The sequence below is a fragment of the Moschus berezovskii genome, chromosome 5 (assembly GCF_049115385.1).
Source record: "Moschus berezovskii isolate FMDL1 chromosome 5, NW_MosBer_1.0, whole genome shotgun sequence".
Classification (NCBI taxonomy): domain Eukaryota; kingdom Metazoa; phylum Chordata; class Mammalia; order Artiodactyla; family Moschidae; genus Moschus; species Moschus berezovskii.
This window is the reverse complement of record NC_142464.1, coordinates 81,513,284-81,523,662: the sequence shown is the minus strand read 5'-3', so window position 1 is coordinate 81,523,662 and position 10,379 is coordinate 81,513,284. Positions and strand designations below refer to the sequence as shown.

Genomic DNA, 10,379 nt, shown 5'->3' with positions numbered 1-10,379 from the left:
ACTGCAATCACCCCTTTCAAGATTCATAAGGCACATACCTCTATGATGATGTTGCCGTGGGTCCTGTGGGGAACGTAATATACATTCTCATGAGGCAAATTTATAGGAAAGAGCCTCTCCCACACATGCAGGTAAATGTATCAAGTGAAGATGACTGAAGTGGCAACCCTCCTCCCACAGAAACTGGAGAACCTTAACCATTAAGTCTGAGAGTCCTGGGATAACAAAGGGACCTGCTCTTCAGAAGTACTCTCATTTCTTTTCTGTTCTGGTGGAGCACTCACAGCATGCTGGGCACATACACTCGCTCACCGAATCTTCAACTGTTTGAAGAGGTTATTTGTTCCCTTTTACAGATGAGGAAAGAACTCTTTCCCAAAGAATAAGGAAAGTGTACCCTCCAAGAAAATGAAAACCTGGGTGAGGAGAATTGTTGAATATGTCCTTTCTAGTATGTGTGCACTTTCTATTTGTTTAATTTAATGTATTCATTTGTAAAGAAACCAGTGTGTATGTGGCTCACGCTGGTGAATTACTGAAAGCCAGTCCTATAAGAAGAACATAGGTCTCACTGACTTGGGAATCTAGAGCCCCAGGTCCCCACCCTCTAATGCTGCTTTTAAAATTAATTCATTAATTTATTTTGGCTGTCCTGGGTCTTTGTTGCTGTGCAGGCTTTTCTCTAGTCTGAGGGTTACTTTCCAGTGGCGGCGTGCAGGTGCCTCATTGCAGTGACTTCTCTTGTGGAATATGGGCTCTAAGTACACGGGCTTCAGTAGTTGGGCTATGTAGCTGCAGCTCCCGGGCTCTAGAGCACAGACTCAACATTGTGGTCAATGGGCTTAGTTGCTCCAAGGCATGTGGGATCTTCCCAGACCAGGTATCAAACCCATGTCTTCTGCATTAGCAGGCAGATTCTTTACCACTAAGCCACCAGGGAAGCCCTGCCCTTGATGTTTTGCAACAAAGATGAGGAGCATCGTATTAAGTGTGTGTTTGTGTGTGTGTGTGGTGTGTCTGTGTGTGTATGTTTGGGTAGGGCATCACAGTGCTCTTAAAACCATCACCCTTGAAAGGGACGAAGAGGAAGCAGGGTTAGACAAATGGAAAAACTGAGTTATGCTGTAGACCCAACAAAGGGCTTTAACCAACCCCACAGGTAAGTTCAGGTCCGAAATGGTTCTGCAGAGGTGCCCCAAGTCTGAGTGAGGGGTTGGGATTTTATACCCCTTTGTTGATCAGTTATTGTATGTGGCCTACTTCTGGAAAGAGATTGGCTTAGCAAGGCAGTTTTTATCCTGAGAGGCAGTCCTCAAAGAGGGCTGGCAGCTGAGAGTTGTCTTTTGGTCACATTTCCAGCACCAGGGGCAAGTCCTTCATTCCAGAAGGAGACTCAGGGGGTGCATTGCAGCACCCACACAAAGAACATTTTGAGACAGGGATTTTTAAAATATATATTTATTTATTTGGTTGTGTCAGGTCTTAGTTATGGCAAGGGAGATGTTATTTGCAGCGCATGGACTCTCTAGTCATGGTGTGAGGGCTTAGTAGTTGCTGTGTGTAGGCTTAGCTGCTCACTGGACCACCAAGGAAGTCCTGAGACAGGAAGTTTTTATATACAGAAGTAAACAGGCAAACCACTCCAGGAGTGAGCACCCTCCTTGCAGTTAGTCTGAGTGTTTATAGGAATGAATAGAGCTTTTGGAGTTTGGGGCAGAGTTTTGAAGGAGATTTTTGGAGACAGGCACATCCTTGTCAACATTTCTTGTAGTCTTCTAGTGGTCATCCTAATGGCTGTGAAGTGGTATCTTATGACTTTAATTGTGTTTTCTCACAAGTAATGATGTTGAACATCTTTTCATGGGTTTGTGTATCTTTCATGGCCACTTGTGTATCTTCCTTGGAGAAATGTGTGCTCAAATCTTGTGTTCACTTTTAAATTGAGACATTTATGTTTTGTGGTTGAGTTGAAGAGTTTCATGTATATTCTAGATACAAGTTACTTATCAACTATACAATTTGCAAATATTTCCTCCCATTCTGTGTGTCTTCTTTTACTTTATTGGTAGTGTCCTTTGACTCATGAGAGCATTTAATTTTGAAGGAATTCAACTTATCTATTTTTTCATCATTTGTGTTCTCTGATGCCATATATTTTAAAAAGTATTAGCAAACTTTGGATCATGAAGATTTGCTCTTTTTTGTTTTTCTAAGAGCTTTATAGTTTTAGCCCTTACGTTTAAGTCTTCCATCAATTTTGAATTAAAATTTGTATACTGAGTGATTTTGGGGTCCAACTTAATTTGTTTGCATGTGGAAATCTATTTGTTTCACCAGCATTTGTTAAAAAACTATTCTATTCCCACTGAATTATCTGAGCACTCCTGTTGAAAATCACTTGGTCACAAATCCAAAGGGCTTATTTTTGGACTCCCAATTCAATTCCATTGATCTATAGATCTATCTTTGTGTGATTATTGCATTATCTAGATAACTGTAGCTTTGTAATAAATTATTTATTTTTTTGGGCTGAGCCCCATGACATATGAGATCTTAGTTCTCCAACCAGGAACTGAACCTGTGCACCCTGCATTCGATGTGCAGAGTCTTAACCGCTGGACTACCAGGGAAACCTCCATAATAAATTTTAAAATCAGTGTCTTTCAACTTTATTCTCTTGCAAGGTTGTTTGGCTAGTTTGGGTTCCTTGAATTTCCATATGAATTTTAGGATAAGTTTGTCAGTTTCTACAAGACAGTTAATATTCTGATAGGGAATGCACTAAATCTACAGATCAATTTGGGGAATGTTGCCATATTCATGATAGTAAATGCTCAGGTCTGTAAATACCCATGTCTTTCCATTTATTTAGTCCTTCTTTAATTTCTTTCAACAATATTTTATAATTTTCAGTATGCAGATCTTGTACCTTTTTTGTTAAATTTATTCTGGATATTTTATCTTTTTTGGTGTTATTGTAAATGGAATTATTTCCTGAATTTCTTCTTTGGATTGGTCTTGCTAGTGTGTAGAAATACTGTTGATTTTTGTATATTGATCTTGTATTTTCCAACCTTGTTGATCTTGTTTATTGTTAATAGTACTATTTGTATGTGTACGTGTTACACTAAATAAAAGTAGTGAAACTAAATATCCTTGTTCCTGACCTTAGAGGGAAAGTTTTCATCATTAAATATGATGTTGGGCTTCCCTGGTGGTCCAGTGGTTAAGAATCTGCCTTGCCGTGCATGGGACGTGGGTTCAGTCCCTGGTCTTGGAGGACCCCATATACTGCAGAACAATTGAGTCCGTGCACCACAGGTACTGAGCCCAAGCTCTAGAGCCCAAAAGCCTCAACAAGAGAAGCCACCACAGGGTGAAGCCCATGCATTGCAACTAGAGAAAGGCTGCTTGCAACAGTGAAGACCCAGTGCAGCCAGAAATAATTAAAACTAAATAAATCAATATGATGTTAGCTGTGAACTTTTTGTAAATATTCTTGAGTCACATAGCTTTTGACTGAAAGAAACAAAACACTCTAACTAAATTGATGAAACCATAAGGGATGACACTGTGTCACTGTAGCATAAGTCATAAGTAAGGATGGGCTCCAGTACAGTGTGGATGACATCCTCAAGAATTCAGGCTCTTTCCACACCTTCAGTCCATTGCCTTTAGTTTCATCTTAAGGTTGATTTTCCTGAGAGTGGTAAGTTACCTGCTCAAGTCATCAGGGCTACAGTGCTTCCTTGTTGAGGCATACCTGGAGAGAGAGGTGGTACAAAAGAGGTTTGTGGGGTGTCCTGGGTGCCATTAGGTGTGAAGCATCAAGTTAAACGTGCAGGAGGGCACAGGTGGTACCTCAGTGAGCACAGAATAGTCCCCTGATCCTTTGGCATCACTTATCATCTTCACAGCTCTGTAGATACAGAGCATCTTGTCTGGGTTCTGGAACATCGACTTCGGAACATGGCAGAAAACTTACTAGTGACCCAGTTGCTGGAGCTGTATTTATTTATGCTGACTAAGGACTTTCCCCTGTCACTGGCAGGCAGTTGGATATCATTCTTGGGGATCGTGTTAAGCTTCTCATTCTTGAATAACTATTTAAAATTCAAGGATGTAGAGATGATGCTAATGGGGATTCTCTGTTCTTTAATTTTCCAACAGTTCACTCATTCACAGGTACAGTTGACTATGCACAGGATCTAAAACCAGGAAATGCCAGGTAGGGCTGCTTTATTCTCGAAGGGGAAAGGCCACTGCCAGAGCTGAGGGTCCTGAGGCCTGGACTGTGTCCCACATTTGCTGAGTGATAGGCGCCTTCGACTTGCATCAGTCAGTGTCTTGCCACTGAGAGAGGCCGCACCAACAAAGGTCATTGGAGGAAGGGGGTTTAATATAAGGCTGTTTAAAAAGGTGTGGGTAGGGTGAAGAAAACCAACAAGGGATACTGATCCCTTTCAGGGCTAGATCACCCCCATCCCAGCTCTAAAGAGATAGTGGGAGGGAGTAGTTACAAAACCCAGAGAGAACAGCTGAGAAGAGGGCCTGAACAGTGTCCTTCAGTAGAGAAATGCAGCCAATCTGAAGCCCAGCAAGAAGAGAGCCAAGGGACTAAATACCCCAACTTTTCTCTTCTCCTTCCTCTATCTTGTGCTACTGCCTTCCATTCTAACCCAACTCGAAGACAGAGCACCAGGGATACTTGTGGATAAAGTTCATAAAGACTACCGAACTAAAGCACGGAGTGGGACAGAAAGTGCATCTGGTAGAAAAGAATGGAAAGTATCCAGCACACCACCCTTCCATTCATCATTGCACAATAGGTCTCTGCCCAAGGAGAGGACTTTCTACCCACTGGGCAAAAGGAAACAAAGAAAAAAGTAAATACCAGAGTACTTTCTTGAGAATATTAGCCCAGGCTCCCACATATGGTCAAAGTGGATTTATTTTATTTTCTGCTTCTGCACCCACCCGGGTCTCTGCACTGCTCATCACATAGTGATCCTCATGTACGTTTCATGAACCAATTCTACTCTATTACTGGTGGTTACTAGTGTGTTGCTAATCATCATCACTGTCGTCCAGCCAGTATGACTAACTGTCCACTGTAGACTTCAGTTGAAAGTCTATCCCAGGGGGGCTTTCAAATTAATCCAGCAACACAGGTAGACATACTAAGAACATGTGATAAATGCAGAGGCACCATCATTGAATACATAAACAGTCGTTAAGGTATTTACATTCAGTGGAGACAGAAGAATGGGGTCACTTTTATCAAGGTAGTGAGTGATGAGGGTATCTTGGGAGTTGATACCTAAACATTTTTCTCTATCTTTCAATCAGAGAAGAAGTAATCTTATCTCCACTTGAAGCAGTTGCAGGTGCTTGAAACCTCAGAGAAGAAAGTGTCATGGACACAATGCAATTGTCCTTGACAAGCCCTGGGTTTTGGATTTCATATGAAACCTGAAATGGTAAGAAATCTTTTTCGCTTGCTGGAAAAAAACCGTCATAGACAGGACCTGTCTTCATTTAAAATTTTGCCGATTTTGTTAATCATGGATTTTTTGCATTAATTTTGATTTGTTAGAATATTGGATTAACATATTATTGATATTGATTGCTGAGTTTTGGGGCCACCTCTTCATTACTTCACTCTAATCCTGGCCCTGCCAGCACCTGCTTTATGAAACTTTCTGCTGAAACTTCTTTGAAGAGCTCATCTATTACATTGTGAATAGAAATCAGTTTAAAAACTTTTCAGGAACATAGTTTATAAAAAATGTATGACTCTTTTTTATTTTTTTTTCTTGGTCATACCACATGGCACATGGCATCTTAGTTCCTCAACCAGGGATCGAACCTGTGCCCCCTGCATTGAAAACATTAAGTCTTAAGCACTGGACCACCAGGGAACTCCCTTCTTGGTGTTTTAAAGCCCACAGTTGCAACCAAATGCCTCCAGTAACATAGGGTAGGTCTCCAACTCCAGGGCTATCACTGTTTCTTCCCCAACTCCGAAACTTTGCCCAAGCGAATGGGCATTCTTTATTCTGAAGAGAAGTTTGTTTAACCCTGAGTGAGAATTACATTCAAGTTATATGAAAACAAAGCACTTTTGACTCCCTATTTGACTTTCATCCTGGCCCCTGGTATTTACTCAAAGTGCTTTTTTAACAAACTGGTCTGACAGAAACTGATACTGCAGGAAGCTGGAGATCAAAACAAACAACCATATTAAAAAAAAAAAGGCACGTAGGTTTAGCCTTTGAAGAGCTCAACAGGCTCCTAGCAAGTAAAACCCAGTTCTTCACACTAAATCCACCCTCCTCCAAATCTTATCACTGAAAGTCAAGCCCTGGCACTTAGTACCTGAACCCCGACCCCGGGCTTTTCACTGCAACAGTCTTTCCTGCTTCAGGACCAAATGCAAAGCTCCAGGGATGTGAGATTTCAACCTGCGTCCCTCCCCCTTGACGGCCTGACAAGGGTCTTCACACTATCAAGGCGGAACAGAATGATTGGCTGCCAGGGCACTCCTCAGCTACTTGAGTGTTTGGGGCAGATGCATTGAATTCTCTCAAGCAACAGGCCAGCAGGAAAAAAAAGACAGTAACATGATTGTATTTGTTCTTTCTTAAAAGCAAAATAAAAATAAAGTTCAGGTTCTGCTCAGAGATCCCCATACATCCCAGATACTCAGCGAAGTGTTCAGCAATGTCAAGCCCAACCAGTCCTTCCAATTTCCCCTTTCTGCCCATAGCTCTCAGACTGTTTGATGTGCTGGTGCTGCCTGCAGGCCTGGGTACAGAGGATCCTGCTGGACTATGTCTTAGCATATTCCCACTACATGCGCCTCCACGCTGCCAGCATTCTCCCTCTGGCTTGGTGTACAGCCTGAGTCTTTGGCCATTTCCATCCTACATCCCCCAGAGCCCAAGCTGATTTGAGATGCTTCTGGTGAGACCTTTGTAACTCACCCCAGGCTGGATCTGGAACACACCATCCAGACCCCAGGGCTGGCCTGAAGGATCAAGCTGCCTGGGGTTGGGCAGTGAAGCCTTGACAATCACCCAACTGGCTCTTCCCCCAGAGGCAGAGCACGCTGCAGGCCTAGAAGCCAGGAGTTGAATCCCTTTCAAGAAGTTGACCAGTTGGATCAATAGCTTCAGAGGCGGGAGTGCAGGGGGCCTCTTTTGTACTTCCTCCAAGACAGCCCCAGGCTTTATGTACTAGCCTTGTTACATACAAACCTGTTCACATAGTAAAGTCTTAGGGTGTTCTTGCTTCTCTTGCTAATGCAGTATCTTGGCCCTGTGCAAAGTTCTTTCTGGAGGCACACTGGGAGCTTCTCTTGGGTCTTTAGGATTAAGTAAGCTCAATTACAGTGTATGTCCCTGGATTTTGATGCCAGGATCTTGCATTGTCCCCTGCGCTAATGAAGTGCAGGGCAAAGCAGGGGGAGAGCACCTCCTCCTCCACTTTAAATTTTACTCTGTTTTTAGGGTATTTAAGAGTCACGGAGTAAGCCAAAAAGTAGCCTCCCAAAGATACCCACATTAAAGCTCTGGAATCTGTGAATGCTTTCTTATTGGGGGTAAAAAAGGTCTTTGCAGATGTGATTAAATTAAGAATTTTGAGAGGAGGTGTTTATCCTAGTGGGCCCTAAATGCAACTGTATGGGGCTTCCTAAGTGGTGCTAGTGATAAAGAACACACCTACCAATGCAGGAGATGCAGGAGACCCAGGTTCAGTCCCTGGGTTGGGAAGATCTCCTGGAGAAGGGCTTGGCAACCCACTCCAGTTTTCTTGCCTGGAGAATCCCATGGACAGTGGATCCTGGAGGGCTACAGTCCATAGAGTCGCAAAAGAGTCAGACACAAGTGACTTAGCACTCATGCACTCATCCTTATAAAATAAACACACAGAGGAGAAGAGATAGACATACAGAGAGGGGTCATGAAGACAGACTTGGAATGAATAGGCCACAAGTCCAGAGATGCTAGGGCAGCCATCAGAAGACAGAAGAGGCAGGAATGGATGGTCCCCTAAGGTTTCGGGTGGGAGTGCAGTCCTGCTGACATCTTGATTTCAGACTTCTGGCCTCCAGAGCTATGACACAAGAAATTTCTCTTGTGTTCATCTACCCAGAAATGGTCATTTTTAGCAGCAGTCTCAGGAAGCATTATGACCAATAGTCTTGCTTGTATTTTTTCTCAATCCCATAGAGCTTTTTATTTTCATTTAATTAGGTGAGTGTTCTTTAGCTGAAAGCACTTTCAGCTGTTTCTCCCATTGCTCTCAGACATAAATATATAGAAATCCTGGGCAGAGACACCAAACTGAGTGGCAGTCACCAAACTCAACTTGACACCATGACTGTCTTCTGCACAAACTTGTTCTGTCTGCTTCCTTGTTCCTTTAGGAGGAGTCCTCTTCAAGTGGTTCCTCAGCCCTCATGCAGGCCTGGAGATGTTGGATGGACCAACCCAACAACTGATGTTGATGGCATGTAAAGATCCTCATGATGGTCAGAGATTGAACTCAAACTGGAAAAAATGTGGATCCACCGGCTCACATACACACAATGTAGACAACTTGTTTGCCAGGGTTCCTAACAGATTCAAATGCACAGAGAGAGCAGGGCAAGCTTGTCTTTTTAGAGACCATAAGATGAAATCCCATAATACACTGCCTCCCAATTGCTCTTCAGCTTCTTGAAACAGTCTTCTTTGTCTAAAACATTCTCTTCAACAAGATGTGAAGACTCTGTGAAAATCTTTTTTCTATTGACAATTTGTATTGCAATATATTCTTTACCTGGAAAACCAGTTATCTCAGAATGTAGCAATTTTTAAATAATGGTACCTTGAGCTACCGTTTATGATGATGTAATTTGGGTGCTGCAGAAAATTCCTAAATAAAAGACTGTGTTTAAAACAACATGATGGGATCAATGGAACAGAATAGAGAGCCCAGAAATAAAACCACACACCTACGGTCAATTAATCCTCAACAAAGGAGGCAAGAATATACAATAGAGAAATGACAGTCTCTTCAGCAAGTGGTGTTGGGAAAGTTGGATAGCCACACATAAATAAATGAAGTTAGAAACCTCCCTTACACCATTCACAAAAATAAACTCAAAATGATTTAAAGACTTAAATGTAAGACATGACACCACACAACTAGAAGAGACCCTAAGCAAAACATTCTCTGACATAAATTGTACCAATGTTTTCTTAAGTCAGTCTCCTAAGGCAAAAGAAATAAAAGAAAAAATAAACAAACAGGACCTGATCAAACTTATAAGTTTTTGCATAGCAAAGGAAACTATAAACAAAATGAAAAGACAATCCACAGAACGGGAAAAAATACTAGCAAGCTATGTGATTGACAAGGGCTTAATTTCCAAAATACACAAACAGCTCATACAGCTCAATACCAAAAAAACCAAACAACCCAATCAAAACATGGGCAGAAGCCTTAATAGACACGTCTTCAAAGAAGATATTCAGAGGACCAAGAGGTACATGAAAAGATTGCTAATTATTAGAGAAATGAAAATCAAAACTACAATGATGTATTACCTCACACCAGTCAGAGTGGCCATCATCAAAAAGTCTACAAACAAAAAAATGCTAGAGAGGGTGTGGAGAAAAGGCAATCCTCCTATACTGTTGAGGGAATGTAAGTTGGTGGAGCCACTATGGAGAACAGAATGGAGGTTCTTTAAAAAACTAAAAATAGGGTGCCATATGGTCCAGCAATCCCACTCCTGGGCATATCCCCAGGAAAAATGAAAACTCTAATTTGAAAAGCTACATGCACCCCAGTGTTCACATTAGCACTATTTACAGTAGCCAAGATACGGAAACAACTTAAGGCTCTATTGTCAGATGAATGGATAAAGAAAATGTGGGGGACTTCCCTGGTGGTTCAGTGGTTAAGATTTCACGGTTTCACTGCAGCAGGCTCAGGTTCAATCTCTAGTCAAGGAACCAAGATCTCACATGCTATGTGGTCAAGAAAAAAAAAAGAATAAAAATGAAAATGCAATATATCAACTAAAAAATCATATGGGAAAAGTAACAGATTTTTTAAAAGACATGGTGTATATTGCATATTATCTACACACACACACGCACGCACACACACAAAATAGAATATTATTCAGCCATCAAAAAGAATGAAATAATGCCATCTGCAGCAACGTGAATGGATCTAGAGATTATCATACTAGGTGAAATAAGTCAGAGAAAGTATCCTATGATACAAGTATCCTATGATATTCCTTAAAGCTAAAAAAATGATACAAATGAATTTATTTACAAAACAGAAACAGACTCACAGTCATAGAAAACAAATTTATG

At 41.6% G+C, this 10,379-nt stretch overlaps 1 long non-coding RNA gene across 1 annotated transcript; it reads left to right on the top strand.

Annotated features, from left to right (window-relative positions):
• The first annotated feature begins 256 nt into the window (after positions 1 to 256).
• LOC129562213 (uncharacterized) lies at positions 257 to 8,901 on the top strand. Its single transcript, XR_008687140.2, has 3 exons — positions 257 to 420; positions 5,350 to 5,480; positions 8,432 to 8,901. It is a non-coding gene; the product is annotated as an uncharacterized LOC129562213 (long non-coding RNA).
• The last annotated feature ends 1,478 nt before the right edge of the window (positions 8,902 to 10,379 follow it).